The sequence below is a fragment of the Lathyrus oleraceus genome, chromosome 4, assembly GCF_024323335.1.
Source record: "Lathyrus oleraceus cultivar Zhongwan6 chromosome 4, CAAS_Psat_ZW6_1.0, whole genome shotgun sequence".
NCBI lineage: Eukaryota > Viridiplantae > Streptophyta > Magnoliopsida > Fabales > Fabaceae > Lathyrus > Lathyrus oleraceus.
Window position 1 is genome coordinate 70,352,299 of NC_066582.1, and position 6,568 is coordinate 70,358,866.

Sequence of the window (6,568 nt, forward strand, 5' to 3'; positions counted from 1 at the left end):
TTTACAAATGCCTCACAATCCCAAATTCGCAAGAAAGAGAATCTGGGAATCTTTCCACTCCATATCTCATATGGCATATTTTCTACTGTCTTTTCTACAAATTTTAAGCACCAAAGTTTATATACATATGAATTTTCATTGTATCTTAATCTTCATGATTCAATCATTTGATTTCCAAATCTTTTGCAATCTTGATATTTGATTTTACTCTTTTTATTTTTGATAGTGTCAAAAGGGGGAGAAGAGGGATGGTTGTTTTTGTTGTTTTTCAGGATACCAAAGACATCATAGCATAAATTACAAATGAAATTGGGATATATGTAAGATAGGGGAGATGTATAAGATAGGAGATAAATCAAGTTTCAAGCAAAAACTTCCCATCAATATGTTTTGTCATCATTAAAAAGGGGAGATTATGAAAAAGTTGTTCGTCATCTATCTTAGCTTAATTTTGATGAAGACATAAATTCATCATAAAAGAAAGATCAAAGAAGAAAAAGATTGGAATAAAGTATCAATATTGCATAAGCTTTGAAAATCAGAGAATTAAATTATGAAGATTAAGGTACAATAGAAATTCATAAGTATATAAGTTTTAGGTGCTCAAAATTTTTTCATCTAAACCTTTCTATATTTCTTAAACATCCATGCATGATTGTCATTCTAAATACAACTTTTAAAAATCAAAATTTCAAGTTTTTAATGGTGTCAATTGATTGACTCTTAGCATCACTCAATTGATGTGCTCTTTGTTTAAAAAACTTATTTTTCATAAATTATGGCGTTTTAAAATCGCCGTAATCTTACAGACAGAACCGTTGTAATTTTACTGCTTTTTTAAACAATACACTGATTTGTAAGCTATGGCTGTTTGAAACTGTCATAATTCATCTTTTTTTAAACAACACATTGGTTCATAAACTATGCAGTTGAAACCGTCGTAATTTGCACAATTTTTTTAAACAACATATTATTTTGAAAAAATATCAACCATTGTGATTCCAAATCATTGTCAATGATGATGAAACTTTTCTAAAATATTACATCAAACCAAAGAGGTATAATGAGACGCATTTAAGTGAAAATACATCAGTTTTTCAATAACATTTTTCATAACAAAAATTCACATACAATTCAAACAATTTTCTAAGTATTCATACATCATAAAACAATAAAACTTTGTGCATAATTTTTCATATCATTGAATAAGTTTCATTTAAACTTCTAATATATATATATATATATATATATATATATATATATATATATATATATATATATATATATATATATATATATATATATATATATATATATATATATATATATATATATATATATATATATATATATATATGAATTATACATTGAAAGAGAAAATAATTTTTTATTTTGGAATTCAATTCAAGAAACAACTTTATTCATTTTTATACAAGTGTTAATATTCCTTTTCATCATAGTGTGTTGGTGAAATGTGTTTATAAATAGAAAGTAGTGTACTTTATATTTTGTGAAAAGGTCATTTGAATCGGAGAGATCAAGGAAGTAGTGTGCTTCTTTATTGTGTTAGAAGATTGTAGGATAGGTCTTGGTGTAAGGCTTGTTCAAAGATTTAAAATATTGTAAATTATCTCACAGGGTGTGATAGGACTAGATGTACCCTTGATTGGAAAGGGAAACAAGGATATATCTTTGTTTTCATTTACTTTCTGCACTTTTATTTTTCTGCATTATTGTTCTAAGTTATTGCATCTCATTCCGTAAAAATAAAGTAATAAGAACATCTGCAAAATATCAAGAAAAGTTCATAAAACTTATTCCCCCCCCCCCCCCCTCTTAGATTGCACTCTAAACTTACTTACCTGAATCACAAAATCGGAGAAGATCAAACAAACATATATACAAACCAAGCCATCTGTCAGACTACATATGCAGTCTCTCAAAGCAATCAGTTAATCGAGCATTTTCAGGTGTTCTTTATCTTACTAATCATTTCCATTCATAAAGAGGCTAGAAAACTTTGATATATTTGTGACTACTACCACTGAGCCAACCAGTTATAAAGAGGCTAGCAAACATGAGTGTTAGATCAAGGCTATGAATTATGAGCTGAATCCAATAAAAATCAACAAAACTTGGATTTTTTTTATCCGTCACTCAATGTTAAACCTAGTGGAAGCAAATGGGTTTATGAAGTGAAACATAAATCATATGGAACAACTCAGAGATATAAGGCTAGAATAATAACCAAAGGTTACAATCAAGTGGATAGGCTTGATTTCTTTGATACTTTCTCACTTGTATCAAAGGTCACCCTTGTGAGAACATTATTTGCATCATCCTCTATCAATTGTTGGCATTTACACCAAATGGATATTAGTAATGAATTTTTGCATGGAGATTTGCATGAATAAGTGTACATGTCAGTTTCATAAGGGGTTACCAGTCCCAAACCAAATCAAATGTGTAAGTTGTCGAAATCACTCCATGGCTTGAAACAGGCAAGCAGAAAGTGGTATGAAAAATTGTCAAGTTTCTTAGTCTCTTAAGGCTATAGACAATCCAATTCTAACCATTATTTATTCATTCTACACAGGGCATCAAACTTCACTACACTCTTAGTGTATGTAGATGATGTAATCTTAGTAGGAAATTCCATAGATGAGATTGAAATAAAAAAAATCCACACTTGATGATTAATTCAATATCAAATATCTTGGCAGGGTCAAATACTTCCTAGGAATAGAAGTTACATATTCCAAAATTGGCATCAACATTTGTTAAAGTAAGTATTATTTGGATCTATTAAAAGACACGTGTCTTCTTGGTTGTAGAACTGCAAAAAGTCATCTTGATTAATGTGTTAAATTATAACAAAATTCATTTACACCATATGATAATATACTTGGATACATAAGATTAGTGGATAAATTGTTGTACCTTAAAACTACAAGGCCCGAAATCAGCTTTGCCATACAACAACTCTGTCAGTTCATTTCATCACCAACAATTACTAACTATGACGCAACTTGTAGAGTTATGAAATATCTCAAAGGGTCGCTTGGAAGAGTTCCCATGTTCAAAAGAGATTCCAATATTCAGTTGCATGGATTCACAAATGTCGATTGGGCAGGGTGCTTTGATACTCGACAATTAACTTCAGGTTATTGATTTTTATTGGGTCATCCTTGGTTTCTTGGAGATTAAATAAACCACAAATGATTTCTAAAAGTTCATCAGAAGTTGAGTATCAGACTTTATTGTTTGCTAGTTGTGAACTCCAATGGTTGATCTATTTGATGCAAGACTTGGGAATAGACCTTCCTATCATTCATATTGCAACTAATAATGTCTTCAACGATAAAAAGAAACTCCTTGAAATCGATTGCCACTTCGTATGAGAAAAATACTGCAAGGCATCTTCAAACTCCTTCTTGTCAAGTCACAAGCTCAAGTTGAAATTTTTTTACCAAGCCCTTGCCACCTAAGAGCTTTAATTCTTTCTTATTCAAGTTTAACATGTTTAACATATATCATGACAAGCTTGAGGGATGATGTTGAAGCTCTTAGTAAGCAATAGCTTAAATGACAAGCTATTGAAGTACACCATTGTTGAAATGTATCATACACAGAGAATCATAATTATTGTAGAGTTAATTTTTCTATTTATAGGTTTGTTACAATTAGTTAGCTTACCTACCAACTATATATACACAAAGTTTAACTAACTTAAACTTGATTTCAATGAGAAATGATCATATTCATTATTATCTTTTGCATTAAATTGTCATATTCTCTTAGTTTTCATCATGGTTATTAAAAACTTCATGACTCTCTTCTCTATTTCTCCTCTAATAAACAGAGGATAAATCATTTCCTCCTAAATCACTCACATTTGTTTAAGTCTCTACAAAAACTTATTCACTTTCAAGCATTAAGGTATGTTGTTATGTTGTTTGTATTGAAGTTCTTATGATGTCTTGTTGTGAAATATATGCTTGTGTTTTTCATTAATTTTGTATTTAGTTTTCATATCATATATTGTTCATTGGGTTTAATCCTTAGAATTTGAATTGTTTTTATTTTTATTTTTACTTTTTTATTTGTGTGACCTTAAACTCTTGATATGTGTCCTATGCATTTTAAAATTTTACATTCTTCAAATACCACATATTATCATAAGCCATCAAACATAGGTTTGACTTTAGCGACTTTCATGTCTTTTCCTCTTGTATTTATGAGTTTTTAGTTATTTGTGTTTGCTTTAGGAAGTTGTAAGAATAAGAACAAAATCCTAACTTTTGAACACAGATAAAAAAAATAAAAGAACAGGGTCGCGTCAAATACTTTTAGACCAATATGTATAGTTCAACGAATTTGAAAAATAACTAACTTATAAGTTTTAGCTAAAATACGTTGGACGAATTAGGTTCATTGAGTTAGTTTTGATAGACTTGGATTTATTTTCAAATTTTTAAAATGATAGAGTACTTATGAATGATATGTTTTTTGTTCCTACTACAAACTTGGACAAGTTTAATCCCATTTTTTTTTATAAATGTTGTTTTTCAGACCATACAACTCAAAAGACAAGTTCAAAAGGAACAATTCACAAAGAGAAGAAGGGTGTCTTCTCTTTCTCCTAGTTCCTCAACTACATGTTATTTGTTTGATAACAACATATTCTTGACGGTTGTTAAGAAACATAAGGTGATACATTTGACGTCTCTTGTGATTAAAGTGCATACTCAATATTAACTTACACATGTGAAGTAATAATAGTGAGCTATTTAAGTGGGTTAAGAAACCTAAGTCTAATGTAAAGGTTAGTGATCTAGATTAAGGTAAAAAGTGTGTTGAGGGTTGATATCTAGGTATATATCTTGGTTTGAATACAATTATTAGGTTGTCTAATATCATCAATAGTCGAAAGTAATTTAGAACCTGTTCTTTATTGGTTTTGAAATATTGCCACTGAATAAATTATTTGGTCAAGTCACAGACTAGTTCGTTCTCTTTAAGATGTTTTACCGCACAACCTAGAATTATGCAAAGCAGTTCCTCAACCACGATGTCTCTAAGATAAAACGATCAAGTTCTATATTATATGATTACTACTTGCACATTAGATAATTTTTCTAGAAATACACCTTCTGATGGTACAAAGAACACTTGAGTATGATATAAATATCACTCGTAGTATCTGGTATAAAGACCCGTCGTAGTAATTTCTCAAACAAGGAAGAATCCAAATAATTCTCCAAAGAGAATTCAATAATGGTTGTTTTATCACTCAAAATAATTTCTCAATGAGAGTTAAAAAAAATACTTGGTAATTTCTCAAACAAGGAGAAATTCAAATAATTCTCTAAAGAGAATTCAAGAAAATATTCAGAAAATTCAACGAGTAAAAAGAAAAGGAGAGAAATTGACGCGATGACAATTCAAACATACAGAGTAAAGAGAGTGAGAAAGGAAAAATTCATAAGTTTTTGATGTATTTTGGAATAAAACATGTGTATTCCTTATTTAATAAAGTGAACTAGCCAATGAATGTAATCTAAACAATATATGACTTAGAGATTTTTCAACTAACACACAAGTTCACGTATATTTTTAGCAATGTAGGACTTAAGGAATATTTTTAAATTTATTTTATATTGGAATATTGACATGTTCAAACAGAACCTGATGAGAGTGGTGACTCAGGTCTTGGAGGTGAGTCATGAATGTTTATTAGTGATGTTTAACTCTTTGGTTGTTATTGTGTTTGTGATTGTGTTTTGAGTTGGCGTTTATGGGATATTTTCTTGAGTGGGGTTAGAGTTTAAATTTGGTGGAAATTCAACCTATAGTAAAATTGGTTGTTCATCGAACATTAAAATGAATGATGATGTGTAATCGAGCACTCAAACCCTATGAGTGTGTTTGATTTGAGAGAGAAGTTGTGAAGTGAGAAATAAATAAGAGAGACTTAAGAAGAGAGAAAAAGGTGAGAAATAAAATAGATTTTGAGTATTGATTGAATTTAAGAGAATAACAGAAGAAATTGAAAAGAGAAGTGTTATTTGTTTTAAAAAAATCCTATAATACCCTTATATTAAACAATATTTTCATTCAAATTAACCTAATTATTTTTATTTAAATTGAATTAAGAATTAATTATTTCAACTACTTAGTTTTAATAAAATACACACACACACATATATATATATATATATATATATATATATATATATATATATTATGAAGTAAAAAATTGTATTTTGTGAAAAAACAAAGTGTGTACACTTTAAAAAAAATGCTACAACTATATTAACATTATTTTTCAAAAATTCATTTCAAATAATATTATTGTTATTGAACTTTTTTAATATAATATGAAAAATAAAAAATCAAGGGATACAATGTGGGGTTAAGGGCATAATAGGAACACAAAAAGGTATTTCATCTCTCCTTCCATTTCTTCTCAATTTTGGGGAGAAGGAATTTTGCATGGACCTTACATATTTTTAGTCTCTCTCTCTATATATATTATCAATGAAGGGAAGTTGTCTATATCTCTTCA